Raw genomic sequence first — 19,742 nt, forward strand, 5'->3', positions numbered from 1 at the left:
AATGTTATCTGCGCGCTATGTTAGCCTAGCTGTGCTGCGGTGGATGGGCTACTAGTGTAAGTGCAGCAGGGGACAGCCTGGCTCGTCTGACCAGTCTGTCACCAAAGACAGTGTGGTGCTGTCACCTAGGGAGCTACCCGGATCGAGGAGCGTCAACCTATCTGGAGCTGCCCATTTCCAAAATGGCCTACGCATGAGTAGCATCAACCAATGGTGATAAAGATAAATGTATTTTCTGTATCTGTTCTCACGACTACTAGTCGTAAGCTAACAGTAGAAGCCTGACTGAGATTTCATCCATTCCACATCTATTTTACTGCAAAATCTTCGCACAAAAAGCTATTTAGTTGCACAAAGCAGAGAGGCGATAATTGAGCAGAGCTGGCAATAATTTTGTATATTTTGGCTTTATTCGAGTAGTTGTGGTTATCGAAAAGGTGTAATAGTGGTGTAGTAGTTGGGCGTTAGAGAGGCTAACGTTAGGTAACGTTAGATGTGGTGGTGTGATTTATCTAGCTAAATGTTAGTTCGCTAACATCATCTTAGAAACATTTGTGTTTAAGCAATTAAGCAATACTAAAGTTGAACTACAAAAGGTAAAGAGGACATTTTGTGTGCTTGCACTGAGTGGCTGCCAATTTTATTGGTTGTGGGAGTCTTGAGTGTAGTATTAGTAGTGGTTCTGTCTGCTGCCTACCTGTCTTATTTCTGGTTTTGTTTACCTCAGCCATTTGGTCAAAATGTTCCATTGCAAATGTAATACCTGTGACCATGTGTCTGTTACTGGTTTTGAGTTCACTCAGCACATAAAGCTGCACAGTAACACATGTAATTTTACCTATCAATGTGGGGTGCCTGAACGCTCACCAACATACCATAAATTCACTGCTCTTAAAGCACATATGTATAGAAATAATAAAGCTGATGGGTTTGTGCTGAGAGATTGTCAACAACACTGCGACACACCCTTAAAATGTGTGGTTCAGTCTTGTGCAGTCGGGTGTGACACCTTAACCTCTTTTGTTCATCACTTGAAGGCACATATTCAAGAAGGATTAGAAATGGGCCTCCCGAGTGGCGCAGCGGTCTAAGGCACTGCAGTGCTTGAGGCGTCACTACAGATCCGGGTTCGATCCCGGGCTGTGTCACAGCCGACTGCGACCGGGAGACCCATGAGGCGACTCACAATTGGGCCAGCACCGTCCGGGTTAGGGGAGGGTTTGGCCGGCCAGGATGTCCTCGGTCCCATCGCATTCTAGCGACTCCTGTTGCGGGCCTGGGTGCATGCACGCTGACATGGTTGCCAGCTGTACGGTGTTTCCTCTGACACATTGGTGCAGCTGGCTTCTGGGTTAAATGAGCAGTGCGGCTTGGCTGGGTTGCGTTTCGGAGGACGCATGGCTCTCTCCCGAGTCCATAGGGGAGTTGCAGCGATGGGACAAGACTGTAACTACCAATTGGGGAGAAAAAGGGGTTACTACTAATAAAAAAAAAATGAAAAAAGGATTAGAAATCAATTTCCCATTTAGAGATTGTGACATCAAGTCCACTGTTATGTCAAGTTTTGCATCCCATGTTTCTAGGAAAACATCTAGATGACTCTGTGCTAGACTGACATGTTGCAGCTGAACCTTTGGGTCATGCCAGTGTGCCTATGACATCCGATAGCTTAGATGAGCCGGAAGAGCTTTTTTCTGTCGATTATGTTTTCTTTATAAAAATATGACACTTTTATTTGTAACTGCAAGCTAAATTATTGTTGCCTGCAACTACTATTCAAACTATTAAAGAGGAGTTTCAGAATGTCTATGACATTGGCCTGGCACATTGGCCTGGCACAAACTAAGTGATAAGTTGACTGGCCTTGGAATCCCAGAGGCCAATATAAGCAGCATTATAGATGACATAAAGAAAGAGGTTCTCCTTAAGGCCTGCAACAGTGGAATTTTAAGCACAGACCTAAAAGCAGAAGACTGCTTTTAAAAATAATTTATATTACGTTGAGCCTGTGCCCCTGTTCTTGGGTAATTATGATAATGGTAAAGAATGTTTTTTCCCAGGATGTACAGCTGACATTGTTTGCACTTTTTAAAAGTGAGTCTGTATGTGAGAAGCATGGCGCAACACATGCCCAACCCTCAACAGAGAATGTTTTTCAGAATGTACAGGATGGGAGGGGAGTTTAGGGGGATCCATTGTTTAAAACTGAGCCGTCTTCTGTTTTTCTGATACTCTATCAGGATTCATTTGAAGTTGTCAATCCACTCGGTTCCTGAAAAAAAACACACAACGTTTTTGCAATTTACTTTCCTCTGACAGATATTATATCAGCTATAGATCATGCGCAGCTTGTTCACCTGTGTAGAGAGCAGGATTTTCAATATTTTGGCCTAGACAAAAGTACTTGACCCTCTCATCAAAGATCTGAAAGCTCTGGAGGAGAGTGGAATTAAGATAAGTGATGGGCGAGTTCTAAAAGGTACTTTTAGGAGACAATTTAGGATCTCATTGCATTGGGGGTTTCTGGAGAATTTCAGTAGAGCATTACTTTCTGTCACTACTGTGATATTGCTAGAAACACTTGTAGAACTTGTGTGGCACAGCAAGAACCATACAGTCATATCGAACCCATTTGCAGGATTTAGCTGCAAGTGCAACAGATTCGGTGTGTGGTGTCAAATTCCACTCGCCTTTCAATCAGCTAGCCTACTTCCACGTTTACCAGCCTGGTACCATGTCTAGGGCATGGCCTGTTTGAGTGCATTGTTTCCTATGATCTAGCTTTGTTTATTGCTCGGTTAGTTCAGGAGAAACATTTGACTTATTTACAACTCAACCGATGCAAAGATGTATTCAAACATCAGGGAAACGATGCCAACGACAAACATCTCTCCTCGTAGTGAAAGGCTCAGTGGACATGCAGTGCAAAATTGGTGCTTTCTCAGATTGCTACCTCTCCTGTCACAGCAGGTCAGGTGGCTTATATCAGTATCTCCTCATTAAGGAGTACATCACCTTTAGGAGAGAGCTTTGTCCTGACCATGCCCTTAAACCAAAACATCACTACCTATGTCACTATCCAGAGCTCATTGCCCACTTTGGTCCACTTATTCGCCTTTGGACTTTAAGGTTTGAGAGCAAGCATACTTGTTGTTTTTGTCGCACTGCTTTGCTTTATCTTGGCCAGGTCGCAGTTGTAAATGATAACTTGTTCTCAACTGGCCTACCTGGTTAAATAAAGGTGAAATACATTTTTTGGTTTTAAATACTTTCTTCAAGCAATGTGCCAGAAAGTTCCACAACTTCAAAAACCAGTGTAAAACACTTCTAGAGTGACACCAGCTTCTCCAGGCCTACTTAAGTGCAGGCAACCTGTTCCCACAATGTATACAAGTGGAAAAGAGCACTGAGTTCTACATGAATGACTACAATGACAGAATCAAGGAATTTTCATTTAGAGTCAAAAGGCTACAAATCAAGTGACAGTTAAGGGTACTTTGTTCAAAAGGCTTTTTTTTTGCTTGGAAAATATGATGAAGAGCTACATGTTGGCAGGATTCAGCTGGTCATAGTTCACCATGATTCTGTTTATTTTGTTGCAAACTTCCGGGAAACTTGAAGATAAAGAACATGCAGTATAAAGAGATGATAGACCTCAACTGTCACTCACTCCCATTGCGCCGGGTGGCACATAGGGCATCAACAAGGGTCTTCCACTTTTGTCTGTCCTGGGAAGTCTTCTCTATTGTGCCCCGGCTGAGCTGGTGTTGCTGGAGCTCTGCCTCTACTGTTATACGCCATGTTGTTTTACATTGTCTTCAAGTGTGCAGGGAAGTGCCACTCTGGTAGAGGAGGTTCCATTTCCTGATCCACCTCCACCGCCTTTGCTTGATCGTTGACATGCCATCCTGTTTTGCCAGTTTGATGAGGTCTTGATTAGATATGATCTTAGACCAGTAGATGGAATATGTATTTTCAAAAGAAGGTTGTATGAAAGGCAGATAATTTATTTGGGTTGTGTTAGGTCATCCTCCAGTATTCTGAACCATATAGAACAGTTAGTACACAGAACAGCTGTTGCCGAGTTTAAAAACTGTTCTGAGTTTTGTTTTGGTCTTTGACTTGCTTGTATTGTCCTGACTTTAATATCCTATTGAGTCCCATAATAGACCTCAGACATGTAAATGAAAATGTGTTCTGGTAAAGTTGCTGGTTGTACATTTTATGAGAAAAAAATTATAATATTGCAGCAATCCAGTCTCTAATTTCATCATTCAGTTACTAATAGGGCAAAACACAACCTAAAACCCAACCAAATGCATATGCATCAAATAAGTTTATAGAGTCACAAGCTTGATGTAGTAATTGTGGCCAAGACATATGGGACCAAATACTACATTTTTGACTACTTTAATACCCTATAAGTGAATATGTCCAAATACTTATGACTTCTTCAAATAGGGGCACAAAGTACATAAAGTATTTTATTTCTAAATGGTAAAACAATACCCTCATGTAAAAGGTGACATTCCGTACTGTTGCCTCATAAGAAACATTTAATCTGAAATCCAAAATGCTTTGTGTGCTTTGTTCTTCCAGAACGCGGATTAATTTAATCATACTCAGAACCTGGCCCCTCCTCACCCCTCTCTTGCCCGAGCACTCCAAGCACCTCAAACATGTTGCCTTTATCCCCACTCCTCAGTAGACCATGGCCTATAAACTTTAGAGTCAGCTGGGACAGGATGCCAGCTGGAATCCGTACAGCAGTGGTACAACATACAAGACCATCAGCAGGAGACAGAATAGAAATGGTGAGATTGGTCGTCGATCAAATGCGCCAGCACAATCTTAATCTGTCCAGAGCAATATGTCACAATGTTGGAAGTATCATTCTAGAGTACCCCAGAAGTTTTACTGATGTCTACCTAGATGAAGAGGTATTTGGACATGGCTTTGGCTCGCTTCTAAACCAGATCAAAACAAGAGTAGAACATGTAAACCGGTATAGCACACTGGCGCGGCGGCGAGTCAGCAGAAGGAAGAAACACGTCAAGAGGCCTAGTGGACCAGTACGGGTGTGTTAGGTGGCAACCTGAAGGCCTCCCCTCGGGGGGAAACAGAGGAGACCTTGGAAGAGATGAAGAGAGAGATGGCGCAAATGTACTCACAAGAAGGGATGGGAGAAGCAGAGAGAGGAGAGAAGATACTTGAGAAGGCATATTTACTACAGCAGCGCTACCTGAACGGAAACCCTCCACCCTCCACGTCAGATGTCAAGGAAGGATGGCCATTTCTGTTCTCACGGAGGGGCCTATACTCCCACTTCCATCTCTCAACTGACATTCCCATCCTACAGAAGCTGCCGGAGGCCATTGAGAGGAGAAGCCAGACAATCCTGAAGTTCTGTCAAGTCAACAAAGGCCAACCCAGGGGTTCAAGTCTTGTCTGCCTTTCAAGAAAACGAGGACACCAACAAGGCCATCTGCGTCATGCTCGTCATTTTGGCTTACTTTAAAGAACTTAAGGAAGGCGTCTTCCTTCAGGCTGATGTAAGTTCTCACTCAAACACACACACACACACACACACACACACACACATACACACACACACACACACACACACACACACACCACTGAGTTGTAATATACTGTATTTTACTGTATTATTTTCCAGCCGTCTGCCACAGCTTCTGACATCCAACGATCTGTTCCCTTACTCAGCACCCCTCGGTTGATTGTACAAGGTACTGTATAGACCTCCTCTCATTAAAGTTTGCTATGTAAAGGAAGCCAAGTAGTGGGATCGAGCATGTGATTGTGTTGGGCACTAACAATTTTGGGGGGAGGGGAGGGGCGGGGGTCCTATGGGGGTGGTTGCTGGAAAAAGGTATATATTGAAAAGATGATCCCGTATCATTAGGTTTATCTACAGTACTTCAGGAGAGACGTTGATGAAACCCACAGCCTGAATGCTGTTCATTGAAGGACAGGTGTCGTCGGGCCACATACCAACTTTGTGAACGGGATGACTGCACTCTTTGCAAGCTACTACAACTTCAAGCTGCAGTATCTGGAGGAGGCCTCATGCACACCTGAGTTTGTTCAAAGGTAATCTAAAACTCAAGCCAACTCATTTAGGTCTGGTTTACACAGGCAGATCAGCTCTTCTGCTAATTATTGGACAAAAGATCAGAATTGGGCTGCCTGTGTAAATGCCTTATATATATAGCTGTAGGCAGCATGCTGGGCCTCCTATTCACTAACTTGCAGATAGTGTGGTTTAGTACTGTGATTCAGAAGTTGGCTGGATTTGTGCAGCAGTGTACCAGTGGATGGTGGTGATATGTGGTGTATGGTTTTAGGCAATATGGTTGTGGCTCCACCTTGCTCTCTGATAGGCCAGACCGTACACCTACCGAGGCCTCTTAAAACTACTCGACCTCTACCTAGAGGCTGTTTCTGATGGTGCCTCCGATGAAGGCACACAACACACACGGTTTGTTTACTTGGAAAAGAGAATATCGTTTACAGCTATTCAATTGTTCTCTCTCTCTTTCTCTCTGTTTTATTGTTTTTAGAGGCTTCATGGACATCAACAGACAGGGAAGGTGATGAGCAGAAAGTCTGGAAAGGTTGTGGAGAAAAAAACGTGGCACTATTAACCTCCTACATCTAGATGTGCCGCTAGCGGAACGCCTCGCCAATATCCAATGATAGAGTGTGGCGCGAATTACAAACGCCTCAGAAATCCAAAAACTTCAATTTTTCAAACATATGACTATTTTACACAATAAAGACAAGATTCTCCTTTAACTAACCACATTGTCCGATTTCAAAAAGGCTTTACAACGAAAGCAAAACAGATTATGTCAGGAGAGTACCCAGCCAGAAATAATCACACACCCATTTTTCAAGCTAGCATATAATGTCACAAAAACCAAAACCACAGCTAAATGCAGCACTAACCTTTGATGATCTTCATCAGATGACACTCCTAGGACATTATGTTATACAATACATGCATGTTTTGTTCAATCAAGTTCATATTTATATCAAAAACCAGCTTTTTACATTAGCATGTGACGTTCAGAACTAGCATACCCACCGAAAACTTCCGGTGAATTTACTAAATTACTCACGATAAACGTTCACAAAAAACATAACAATTATTTTAAGAATTATAGATACAGAACTCCTTTATGCAATCGCGGTGTCCGATTTTAAAATAGCTTTTCGGTGAAAGCACATTTTGCAATATTCTGAGTAGATAGCCCGGCCATCATGGCTAGCTATTTTGACACCCACCAAGTTTGGCACTCACCAAACTCAGATTTACTATAAGAAAAATTGCATTACATTTGCTGTTCTTCGTCAGAATGCACTCCCAGGACTTCTACTTCAACACCCAATGTTGTTTTGGTTCCAAATAATCCATAGTTATATCCAAATAGCTGCGTTTTGTTCGTGCGTTCAAGACACTATCCGAAGGGTGACGCGCCGGCGCGTATCGTGACAAAAAAATTCAAAATATTCCATTACCGTACTTCGAAGCATGTCAAACGCTGTTTAAAATCTATTTTTATGAGATTTTTCTCGTAAAATAGCGATAATATTCCGACCGGGAGACCTGGTTTTCGTTCAAACACTGAAAATAGAAAATGGAGTCTTCACATTCACGCGCGCACCCGTGTCATTGTTCTCAGAACGACCACTTTCCAAAACCCCTACTGTTTTTCGCCCTGGGACTGCAGAGTCATCATTCAATGTTCTGGCGCCTTCTGTCACGTTACAGCAGAGATCCTCTATTTTTGATAAAGAGGCTATAGAAGGACAAGAAATGGTCAGACAGGGCACTTCCTGTATGGAATCTCCTCAGGTTTTGGCCTGCCATATGAGTTCTGTTATACTCACAGACACCATTCAAACAGTTTTAGAAACTTTAGGGTGTTTTCTATCCAAATAAAATAATTATATGCATATTCTAGTTTCTGGGCAGGAGTAATAACCAGATTAAATCGGGTAAATGTTTTATCCGGCCGTGAAAATACTGCCCCCTATCCTAAACAGGTTAATCCACGTGTTAATCCTTTTGAAGAAGACGATAGACTGTGAACCAATGAGAATGTAATCACAAAACAGTTCAAGGAGCTGTCAGGAACAGTTCCGGCACCAAATCTGTTTGACCACTATACTTCCTGTTCCTCTATTAGGTTTGCTACCGAGTTATAATGTTTTACCCCCCCTTATAGGTTGGATATGAATTACTTTATTGGTATGTGTCTACACTGGTTATTAGGAATGTAACCCTGGTTCAAATGTTTAAGATTTGCATTGGTTTGGGACAAACCGATCCAAATATAGCATGCATCGGTCAGAAAATTGATTCAAACATTATGAACTACCGGTTCACCAAAATGTTTTGCTCATATTACTTTCATTCTACCTTCCAAAAAGACCTAATATTTTGTGACAATTGATGTGACCTCTCCTCCAGTGTCGAACTAAGCTTAGAACTGTGACAGTCATTGATCTACAAGTAATTTTGAATGCCAAAGAACCCCAGGCAATATCAGTAGCCTAGTCAAACTGCGCACAGTGCGCAGCTTCACACGCTGACCAACAAGAGGTATAGGCCTATTCCTGATCTTGCACATGTGCACGTCACCTTCAGCATTGAAAAGTTCGTAAAATTGCTTGCGCAGTACTAGGCTTTAATCATTGCGTGACAATCTATGTAATTTGCTAGGCTATTTATTGTTATCAAATGCGATGTTGATAATGGTGTTTTTACCGCAATAAAAGTAGCCTAAGCTACTGCTGGAGAACCAACTCTCATCTGGCTATACCTGCTGATCGGGGCTTTCATTCTATTTAATTTGATTGTTCACGTAAACCATCAGCAATAGTTTTGGTAGTTTTACCTCAACACTGCAGTGTTGAGAAGATTTTCACAGGGGGGGCTGCTGTCATCAAGGCAAAGGGTGGCTACTTTGAATAATCTAAAATGTAAAATATATTTTGATTTGTTTAACACTTTTTTGGTTACTACATGATTCCATATATGTTATTTCATAGTTTTGATGTCTTCACTATTATTATATAATGTAGAAAATAGTACAAATAAAGAAAACCCTTGAATGTGTAGGTGTGTCCAAACTTTTGACTGGTACTGTATGTTATGTCGGAAAAAGTCAGTTATACATTCTTCTGTCGTAGATAAAAACAAGTTATCGTCCAATAGGCTTTGGTAAATTTCCAATATCCTCGCACATGTGGAAATTATGTAAGGGTAATATATATGCCAATTATTTGATGCTACAAATTTAACTTACTGTAGTTACTGTAAGAATTATCTTGTACAATTACAATATTTTATTGTCAACTGTGTAGCTGGGGAAAATACGGTAAATGTAACTATTTACAAGATTTTACTGTAGTATTAATCCTGTGAAATTACAGTAATTCACTGGCAACTGAGTTGCAGTAAAAATACAGTAAATATAATACATTACAAGGGTTTTGCTGTAATTAGAATACAGCAACATACAGTTATTTCATAGCAATTACGCAGATAATTAAACTGTAAAATACAGTAAATTGTTGTATTATGATTATGATATAATATTTACTGTACATTTACAGCAACTAGTTGCCAGTAATTTACTGTAAAATTACAGGAATGTTATTACAGTGTAGATGTTCACACACACACACACACACACACACACACACACACACACACACACACACACAGATGTCCCGGGACCAGAAGTATCTGCAAAACATCAACATGGTAAACAGAAACCAACGGGCCAAGAGAAAGGATCTGAGAAGGCAGGGGACACTCATTTCACTGTTTAAAACAGACATCTGACCAACAGAGTGGGAGATAGAGATAATTACAGATGAGAGAGAGACCCACATTGAAACACCTCCACACACACACACTGTGTAAAATCCCTTCTCTTTGGCATTTATGTCTGAGAGGGACTGTTTGCTCCTGTCTTTGTGTGGGCTGGCTGAACAGCGGGGGTAAACTCTAGGTTTGACAGTGTTTGACTTTCACATGGGAAGGAGCATGATACAAACAGGAGAGAACATTCAAGGGGGCAAATGCCACACAGAGTTTAGTTAAGATATTCCTGACGCTCATGCACACACACACACAGTTACAGCAGTGGTAAACTTGGGACAAAGTCGACTAACAATTCCACGCTATCCACATATGAATGTGTTCCTATCATCTGTGTGAGGCTGGAAGCAGTTAGAAAGTAAGAAAGCAGCACTCCTCAGATACAGGGACACAGCAGCAGCAGAGCCTTTGCAGAGCTTCACAGGTATGCCTACAATCTGTCTCTACTTCAACTTGATAGCTTTAAGCATGTGTTAAACGCAATATGGCTGTGTGTGTGTGTGTGTGTGTGTGTGTGTGTGTGTGTGTGTGTGTGTGTGTGTGTGTGTGTGTGTCGACCTCCTCATAGCAAACGCATATCACACGCATACAACTTTCTCCCCACCTGCTCCTGTAGACAGCCTACACAGCGTAAACTGCCCACTCTGATACCTTCCATGCAACCTCATCCGTTTGGTAATTAAAAACAGGCACCACATGGAAGTGATTTGTCTAAGAGGAAACTCAATGTAGGTGGGCTCTAGTCTAAACTCTCTCACCAGGAATGTTCCCTTCAGCCAAATTATCTACTTTTTTTTAAATCATAGACGCACACCTCATTTTGATAAGGTTTGTATCACAACTAAAGCGGACAAATAACTTTTTTTTTTTAATTAAGCACATTAATCTGCTTTACAAGTAGTATAGAGCCTAACTGGCATACAGAAGCAGCGTGTGAGTTTCAAGTTTGGGGAAGATAATTTTCACCATAAAAATGCAACTTTATAATAAAAGCGTTACATGTATAATCACATTTTCGCCTACTTTTGATAATGGTGTTTTCCCGCTAATGGAACATTCGCGCTTATAACCTACTGCTGCATGCGCATTGCTGCGCTTATAACGTGAAGAAATAGCTTATCAACATGTTAAGCTAAACTGATCTGTTGCGTCAGCCACATTGTGTAAAAAATTGGGGGGATGCTAGTGGTTGTATTAATTTGGGATCTAGCGCATCCCACAATTGTCCCAGACTAAGTTTGGAATAGTTATTTCTCCCACAGAATAGGTCAACTTGTGTACTATGGGGGACACTAGATTGACATAGGCTAGTGCTTTTGCTGTTCATTTGGCCTACTCATCTTGTTGGCATGAGAAAGACCTGATAATGTGAGGTCGATGCATGTGAGTGAGAGGTGCTTCGGAGCACTCAGCACTCAGGGCCATGGGCACAATGGCCAATGTCGGCAAATGGGATGGATATTTTTTTAGGGTGAAATGTCGTGCCCTCCACAGCCCTATGTGGCACCGAACATTCCCTTATTATTGCAAGAATATTATTGTGCATATGAAAAAGATGGGAACATTTAAGAGACTCTGTGTCTCTGCAGCACAACAGTTATTCACTGGTGGTGCAGAGGGTTAATGATCTCACTGCAAAGTTGAAGATTGCAGGTTCAATCCCACATGTCCTTTAAATCGTGGCTTTAAATCGTGAAATCGTGGCTCAGGTATAATCTACTAAAATATAGGATGTATTTTATATAGATGTTTAAATCGAGTCAGAAATGCAGAATTTAGACTGTAAAAAATAAATCATTGTGTAAAAATGGACTGTTCAGCAAAACTCCCCCGATATAATTCCTACTTTGAGACGCTTGGTATGATCTGATAAAAAAGTGAGATCTGCAGTCACAGTCTTGGATAACTTGCATACGTGGGCCCAGAAGTACGCAGCATATAAAGAGGATGGGTTTAGTGATGGTGAATAACCCAGTTACTAGTATTTCCCTGGGTTAGTTATATCTAAGAAGTCTAAAAAGGAAGCATGGCATTCCTGATTGACCATACTGCCATGGGTATATACTGAAAAACGATGATGTAAGCGAGCTTCCCTGGTGAAGCAGAGGATAAAAGACCTGGGTTGGGAACCAAACATTGCCGATACAAACACCACGTGTGCAGACTGTCAAAAATAAGAAGTACGGGTGTGAACATAAAACGTTTAAACCAAATGAAATCCAGGACCGAAAAACAATGTGTTTTTTTCCCCCTCCACCAAATATTTATCAGTGTCAGTTATCCCAAAACTACCACTAACACGTCCCGATCTTCATCGTAAAGGGGAAATGACGCTCCGCACGTCATAGTCGTTAACAATGGGGGGAAAAGCGCTGATTATAGAAATGATTCCAGTTGATATGCAGCCGTTGTCAATGGCCTACTTGAGTTGAGAGGTACTTTGCTAGTGCAACGCGAGCGCTACTGAAACAGGTGCGTCTTTGTCATCAATGTCACCGTTGACCGTTTACTCCCTTTTCAACAGGGTGTTATTCCCATTGTAGTGGGAGTTGAGACATACAGTTAACCGCATTAGAAAGCTACATTGCTTCCCCTTTTAACCAGTATACACCCACATTTGGCACGTGTTTTCTTTTGCCCTGTGTTTGATTTGGGAGCTTAAACTTGGTGCGCAGGCTTTTGCGCAGGCTAAACTTGGTGCGCAGGCTTTTGCGCAGGCTAAACTTGGTGCGCAGGCTTTTGTTAAACATGAAACAAAGTAGACCTCTAGACTAATTAATACGCAATTTGCCTTCATCAAACCAGATGTTTATTTAATCAACCTGTGTTTATTTCATCAACCAGTCCATTTTGAATTCATGATAAAGCTGTCATAATTTGGCAAGGAATGTAGCTCGTCTACCGTTTTGTTTGTGTACCCCCTAGCGGTCATACCATGCAATAGGATTTGACGTAGAATTGTATGAATTGTTCTTATCGTTTTAGCAGAAAACCGATTCAGAAGTGTCTGCTTAAACGTTACAAAAAAATGTCAATGTCACATCACTAACATGTAGTGTAAAAAATATGGTTGTGTTTGTATGATTATACGCTGTTCAAATGTCCTATGAACTAAATAATGTGCAGATTGTCAATATATAAAGTGTAAAATATACGGTTATGTTTGTATGATTAAATGCTGTTCAAATGTCCTATGAATGAAATTAAAATGCCATGTGTCTCTACACCACCTTCAAAGGACAGCATGTAGCCTAGCGGTCGGTTAGGAGTGTTGGCCCAGGAACCGAAAGGCTGCTGGTTCAAACCCCGGAACCAACTAGGTGAAAAATCTACCATTGTGTCCTTGAGCAAGGCACTTAACTGTAATTGTTCCAGGGTTGCTGTCAATAATGGCTGATCCCTGGCTCTGACCACACTTTCAGGGGGAGTGGGATACGCCAAAAAATGCACTTGTACATGTGTGAAATAGGACACATGTGAGGACTCACCCAATTATCTTATCAAATATGAATTTAAGGAACTTTGACCATTATAGGAATATCCTGAGCAACCTAACGTTAACATTATATGAATGTCATCACAATTGAGGATATTTTGTGTTTTAGGAAACTCTCTCTTGTAACATACTCACACCTTAATTAAATGTTCCGGGAACCGTTAAAGAACTCAGAAAGGCTGTTCTGTCAACATTCTCGCAACCACAAAGGAATGTTTTGTGCACCCTGATTCCAAAATTATATGAACGTCAGCGCAACTGGAACGTTTTTGTGTTTTGGGAAGCTCTCTCTTTTCATATCCCCTCAATGTTCCCAGAACCTAAACAAACAATCTGGGAACCTTTAATAACAGACAAAATGTGTTCTGGGAAGGTTCTTGTAGCATCAGGTGAATGTTTTTTGCAGCCTAAAAGAAACATTGTAGAATCATAGGCACAACTGGTCAGTTTCTGTGTTTTAGGAACATATATTTTGTGATGTCCCCACTATGTTCTCTCCAGACTGTTCCAACAACCGAACGAAACGTTCTGGAAACCTATAAAAGAACAGATTAAATGCGTTCTAGGAACGTTCTTGCTATATCAGCAAGACTGGACAGTTTTTGTGAGAACATTTGCTGCGACCTAACGAATATTCTGGGAACTTCAACAAAAACTATTTTGGTTCGCTGGGTTGGCTTGTTTTGTCTTCAGTGGAGTTGACATCTCTCTCTCCCTCCCTCCTCTCGCTCGCTCTCTCCCTCTCTTTCTCTTCTTCTCTCCCTTTTCCTCTCCCTTCCCTGCTCTGAGAACTAGACACTGTCCAATGTTAGTCTTTGTGGTGCTGAAAAAAAGATATTGGAGACTGTATTGCACATCACACTCCAAATAAATAAATCTCACTCTCACAATGGGCAAGACGATGTAGATTAGGTTCCAAGTGCAGCAAGATCACTGCGAAATCATTGATAACAAGCCCAAAACAAAAGCGTGTACATGGAGAAACCAAGCCTCGCTGCCAGGATTTCCAATGTTATACACTGAAGAACAGCGAGAAACATGGGAAAACAGACTATCTCCCACTAAACACACGGCCACAGAGACGCACACACACACACACACCTCTCCTCAGCCGCCGTGACGTGAGGATGATTTGAGGTTGAGCCGATCAAAGACGCGGTCGATATGTGGTGTGGTTTAGCCTGTGATGTCAGCACCCCTTACAGCAGAACCACAGCAGTCATCAAAGCAGAGAGCCTTTCACATCTGAACTCCAGAATTGATCACAACCCTGTGAGTGGGTGTGTATATCGCTGGCCTGTGGATGAGTGTACAGGCCCCTTTTCAGTACACGACACGCCGACGTCAAGCACAGACGCACGCGGCTTTTGGCTGCAGTAAGAACATCCGACAAAGCCTAGATTTAAGTTTTTATTCTCATATGCTTACAATGACGTTTTGATTATTGGTTGAACAGTTGCTAATATTATATTTGGTTGTGATCTTTTGCAAAATAACTATTTTGGATGCGGCAGCGGTTAGCTAGAATGCTAACCCTCATTGACATAGGCTATAGCAAAAGCTAGCCGAAGAGGGGGAGGGTTGCCGAGACGTTCTTATCTGTGTGACGGAAGACTGACAACCTGCATCTGTTTACCTCACCATTCTCTTTATGTGTGTGTGTGTGTGTGTGTGTGTGTGTGTGTGTGTGTGTGTGTGTGTGTGTGTGTGTGTGTGTGTGTGTGTGTGTGTGTGTGTGTGTTGCTATTAGGGGCTGCCATTGCCCTCCACATCTTCCCTCTATTCTACTCCTCTTCCCTTCTTTCTCTTCTACCCTCTCTCCCTATCCTCATGTCTAATAAGCCCTCAGCAGGGATAGGTTATAGCATCCACCCGTAACAAAATGATACCAGAGGGGGAACGGGAGTGGGGGGGGGGGAGTGTTGGTACGTCAGCCCATGACAGCCCATCCCAATACCGATGACGGGCGATAAATTAAGGATGCCATAGTCAGAGAATAGACCATCGACGGTCTACAGAGCATCTCTGATAGAGCGTGTCTGACCTACTGATGTACCGATAGACAGACAAACATCTCTAAAGAGCACTTCTGTCAGGCTCGTGTATATATATTTACCTTGCCGCATCTTAGAAGCCTTATCTGGTGTGACGTAGGATAGAGTACTTCCGTAAGCTAATGTATTAAAATACAGCACATACACAGCTTTTCTGTAGCTTAACTAAGAGGGGGGGGGGGGGGGGGGTAGAAGGAGAGAGGGAAATAAAAGAGAATGTGGGTGGAATAATGAATCCCATTAGCAGAGATGGCAGTGCTATTGTAAAGGTGCTTAGTGGAGGTGCAGACTGTTTAGACTGGAGATTAAACACTAACAGTGTGTCCTGGGACTCTCGCTTAAATCACAGACAGGAAATATTTAGCGCCCATTTCCCTTCCTCTTTCTGTGTCGAGTGTGTCAACTGCAATATACTGCAATCTCTCCTCTGCCAAATTCAAATGACTCTTTCTGTGTAAGGGTGGAAGAATGAAACAGAGAGTTAAGAGGCTGGTGTATTTTCTGCCCTTAAAACAAGGCATACTGTAGAGGGGAAAGAGAGGATGTCATGTATTGTGTGTGTGTACTGTATGTGTGTGTGTGTGTTTGTATGCGTGTATATTTAGTTCCTAGACCATACAAAGGTTATAATGTGTTGTGTTCCATCATTGTCCCAACGGCAGCACACACAATATGACATGAAGTGTCATTCCCTGAGGTGAGCTACCTGCCTCTGTCTGCAGCTGAGACCCACACACATATATATACACACACACACACACACACACACACACACACACACACACACACACACACACACACACACACACACACACACACACACACACACACACACACACACACACACACACACACTCAAGCACACAAGCAAAGCCACTTAAAACATTACCGTGTAAGGTGTTAAACACACACGCCGCACCACAGCTGGTCGGTGAGATTTGACTCTCTCTCCGTCATGAAAACAGCCTATTAACTTGACAAAAGGAGGGGATGTAAAGGAGAGAGAAAGGGGCAGAAGGAGGTGTGCCTGTGTGTGTGTGTGTGTGTTTGTGTGTGTGTGTGTGTGTGTACGTGACAAAGCCTTCCTGCAGCACGAGATAAACCCATAGATGTATGTGTGTAGGACGGCACACATGTTCACTAGGATCGCTTAGTGGGACACTGCAGAAACATACGCACCCCATCTCCCTGACCTGAGGTCAGCACAACCACCAACACTCCTTAACAATCTGCCAGTGCCGGTCGACCGAGAGTCGTCTGTTCATTCGGCCAACAGATTGCCCGAAGTTTTTTGACCCACCCTATGTTTTTGAATAAAATCAACTATATGTAGGCTACCGAGCTTGTCTGATGCTTTAAGCGCTGCGATTCAAAAGGATGACACACAAATGACTAAAGAGGGAGCCAGAAATCAATATAGCCTAACCAGAAGAAAACCTGTTCCCGACACTCCTCCTCCCAATGAAAACTGCTGCTGGTCTTTGCAGATTCTGCTATTAAGCTCCTGAAGTTGCCGGTAATAGGCTACACCAGCGGGCGGCAACCTTTTGCATTTGGAGTGCCAAGTTATCGTACCATTTCTACTGATCTGCGTGCCAGTTTTGATTTTCATATGCACATTTTTGTGGAACAGTTCCATTTCATTTATAATAAGGTCTTCATGTCTCAAAATGAATATCATATGGTTAATCAAAACTCTATCTAACTGAAAATGATACAAATCTAAAAGTAACTTTCATTGCCATTGCCAACATATAAAAATAGCCTACATAAAGCCAACAAATAAAAACATTGCAGCCTGCAGGTAGAACATGTCCTGATAAAAATAAATATCCTATCACATTGGCTATGCATGAGAAACATTGTATCAACTATTAACTTGGTCAGCCAGAAAATGGGATTAGCAAATTTGCAACATTGTATAAAATATTCTGGGTTCTCAGAGATTCCTTCAGACTCAGTACTTTGTTGAAGCACCTTTGGCAGTGATTACAGCCTCAAGTCTTCTTGGGTATGACACTGAAAGCTTGGCACACCTGTATTTTGGGAGTTTCTCCGCTTTCTGTTCTGCAGATCCTCTCAAGCTCTGTCAGGTTGGGTGGGGAGAGTCGCTGCACAGCTATTTTCAGGTCTCTCCAGAGATGTTTGATCGGGTTCAAGTCCAGGCTCTGGCTGGGCCACTCAAGGACAGGCCATTGTCCTGTTGGAAGGTGAACCTTCACCCCAGTCTGAGGCCCTGAGCGCTCTCAAGCAGGTTTTCATCAAGGATCTCTCTGTACTTTGCTCCATTCATCTTTGCCTTAATCCTGACTAGTTTCCCAGTCCCTGCCGCTGAAAAACATCCCCACAGCATGATTCTGCCACCACCATGCTTCACCGTAGGGATGGTGCCAGAACCTTGTTTCTCATGGTCTGAGAGTCTTTAGGTCCCTTTTGGCAAACTCCAAGCGGGCTGTCATGTGCCTTTTACTGAGTAGTGGCTTCTGTCTGGCCACTCTACCATAAAGGCCTGACTGGTGGAGTGCTGCAGAGATGGTTATCCTTCTGGAAGGTTCTCCCATCTCCACAGAGGAACTCTAGAGCTCTGTCAGAGTGCCCATCGGGTTCTTGGTCACCTCCCTGACCAAGGGCCTTCTCCCCCGATTGCTCAGTTTGGAGGCCACTGTGTTTTCGGGGACTTTCAATGCTGCAGACATTTTTTGGTACACTTCCCCAGATCTGTTTCTCGACACAATCCTGTCTCGGAGCTCTACGGAAAATTACTTCAACCTCATGGCTTGGTTTTTGCTCTGACATGCACTGTCATGCGCTGGACCTTATATAGACAGGTGTGTGCCTTTCCAAATCATGTCCAATCAATTGAATTTACCACTGGTGGACTCCAATGAAGTTGAAGAAACATCTCAAGGATGACCAATGGAAACAGGATGCACCTGAGCTCAATTTCGAGTCTCATAGCAAATGAGTCTGAATACTTATGTAAATAAGGTATTTCAGTTTTTTATATTTAATACATTTGCAAAAATGTCCCAAAAACTATTTTTGCTGTGTCATTATGGGGTATTGTGTGTGTAGATTGATGAGGGAAAAAAAATATTTTGTGAATTTTAGAATAAGGCTGTAACGTAACAAAATGTGGAAAAGGGGATGAGGTCTGAATACTTTCCGAAAGCACAGTATTTACATTTGCCACTGCTCGACTAAAAAAGTATTGGTCGACCAACAGCCTATCGACCAAACAATCGAATAGTCGACTAAATGGGGTCAGCCCTAGCGTGCTTAGGCTCCCTTTCACATACACAAACACAAAAACACACAGGGACAAACAGACACACAAACACACACACTAATGATATTCCCTGCATTTCACACACACTAAACCCCCCCAATGGCATGCCCAGGCACCCTGACATTCACACAGTTTGACATTCCACCGCCTCTTTAGCTCTCTTCTCCGTCTATTGCAACACGCAGAAGAGAGATCTGCTCACTTTTACACCTTTTCATTGTCGCCATCTCTTATTATTCTCTAAACCCCATCCATCCCTCAATCCCACCTCTGAAATGTCAGGACGTCCATGTGATCCCTCTCTACAGGCTCTGGGTTTATCTCGTTCTCTCTGTCGGTCTCTTTATCCTTCTATCGCTCTCTTTTTATCTCGCTTTCTCCCCCTCTCTCATCTAAGTATCTCAGTCTGCAGCATTGTAAAGTTTCCCTGTGTCTTTTGCTCTTTTCAGGGACGAGAAAAAGAGCTGTGTGTCTGTGTTTGTGTGCGTGACAGAAAGGTCAAAACCACAATGCCAATTATGCTAAATGTGACCATAAAGAGGAGATGATGATGTCCATTGATGCAAATGTTCAATAAAGATATTAATACAATGGTGTGACAGCCAATGACCACAGCCATAGCTCATAAACAGCCACATAGACTTATGTGAAACGTGAACTTTTAAAGGGACATTCTCAATCAAAAGAGGACCATCTTTTTTTCTAAAATCGTTTAGTTTTGGAACAGAACCATCATTTTTTCTGTTCCGTTCCACTGTTCTGACCAGAAAAATAAAGTTCTGAACCGGTTCTAACCCCGGGAAAAGTACCGGTTTATCTCGTTCCTTTCTGTTCCTTTCAAAATCTCTGTTGTTTTTATTTTTTTTAAATATTTAGCTCAACATTAAATGACTTCACCAATCAGTGCGGATAGAGCAGCTTGCTATGAAGTGGGCAAGCTACTGTTGGTTACATTCGCGATGGAAAGACAAGTGTAGGTCTAGGGCG

General features: G+C 42.4%; 1 protein-coding gene and 1 pseudogene across 1 annotated transcript in view; one reads left to right on the top strand and one right to left on the bottom strand.

The window, feature by feature from the left end:
- The window catches only part of nav2a (neuron navigator 2a), a 310,780-nt gene that overhangs the window by 224,332 nt on the left and 66,706 nt on the right, over positions 1 to 19,742 (bottom strand). The gene's annotated exons all lie outside the window — the stretch shown is intronic.
- LOC123725229 (uncharacterized) lies at positions 4,672 to 6,615 on the top strand (annotated as a pseudogene).

Source organism: Salmo salar, chromosome 11 (genome assembly GCF_965601325.2).
Source record: "Salmo salar chromosome 11, fSalSal1, whole genome shotgun sequence".
NCBI classification, from domain to species: Eukaryota; Metazoa; Chordata; class Actinopteri; order Salmoniformes; family Salmonidae; genus Salmo; species Salmo salar.